This window comes from Aplysia californica, unplaced genomic scaffold (assembly GCF_000002075.1).
Source record: "Aplysia californica isolate F4 #8 unplaced genomic scaffold, AplCal3.0 scaffold00664, whole genome shotgun sequence".
Lineage (NCBI taxonomy): Eukaryota > Metazoa > Mollusca > Gastropoda > Aplysiida > Aplysiidae > Aplysia > Aplysia californica.
Genome location: NW_004797934.1, coordinates 43,454 through 44,590, shown reverse-complemented (window position 1 = coordinate 44,590; position 1,137 = coordinate 43,454). Strand labels below are relative to the sequence as shown.

Here is a 1,137-nt window from a genome sequence, read left to right as displayed (position 1 = left end):
GGTTTTTCTTCTTCTCTGCCCTCTCCTCTGCAGAGTGGTTCAACTTATAGTGTTGTGTTGGGGCGAGTGTCGTGTCTTGTGTGGGAGAAAAATTGAATTTTCCCTTCTCGCACACGGGGCGCAATCCCCCTGTGCTCTCGTCACAATTGTCCCCTTGTTAAATTTCCCCCTGCTTGTCCAAAAACGATAAGAGAAAGTTTTGGTTTCCCCCCGCGCAAAATTCGAAATTTTTTTCCAACTAAAAAAATTTTTTATTGTGCTGGGGCGTTTTTAGGCTTATATATCGATTGGGAGGGTCTTATAACCTTTCCCCCCCCCCCCCACCCACCCCCTCGAAGGGCCCCTGCCCTATTAATATGAATGTACCGTAGTGTTCGTGACGACTCACAAAAAAAGTATGCATGTACACATGCATTGTAGGCCTACATAATAATATACTCGAATTATAATTATAATGTGGAACGGATAATACTTAATAATATAATGAATGGATTCACAGTAGTGCCGATATTTAGAAAATATGTTTGATATTTTTTTTAAACAAGCGTGAAAAGTATTCAGTAATTAACTCACCGATAACGAGAATGAGAAAACAGCGAGAGAGGACGGTATGTAGTTTTCAGATGACGAATGAATCTCTGTTTCTGTCAGTTCTGCAAGCAGTGATCATATCATATCATTTGAAATGAAGCTTCGAAATTTTGCGGGGCCTTCTTAAATATGCCTGTTGGCCTAAGCAGGAAGAAGAAGAAAAAAACGTTTATTCTTAGGAATGACATGCTATTGTGGGGGAATTCCCGTTTTCTGCCACAACCCGAGACCACAGAATTCTACACTAAGTGTAGAATTCTGTGCCCGAGACCTAATAATAAGCACGCCTCGCCCTACACGTGGCAAGCTCACGAGGTGGGTTGATCCCATACAGGAAATCATTATTGTGTGTGTGTGGGGGGGGGGGGTTGATTTGTTTTTCATGCGGAAGAAATGACGCACTACGGGGTATTTTCAGGAAAGGGCCGATCGATCTAAGAATTTTTATGTGTGTGTTTTGTGACATGTGCCCGACTGTCTTTCGGAACCTTTAATTTTTCAGTCTTCTGTTTGTGGGCGTTGGCAGGTGCTCTGGCGCGCATTGCT

General features: G+C 42.8%; 1 protein-coding gene across 1 annotated transcript in view; it reads right to left on the bottom strand.

Annotated features, from left to right (window-relative positions):
• Positions 1-823, bottom strand: part of LOC101850439 — a 3,314-nt gene extending 2,491 nt beyond the window's left edge. The window contains exon 1 of the mRNA XM_005108148.3: positions 574-823. The gene's annotated coding sequence lies outside the window, so the exon portion shown is untranslated. The remainder of the gene's footprint in view (positions 1-573) is intronic.
• Positions 824-1,137: the final 314 nt, after the last annotated feature.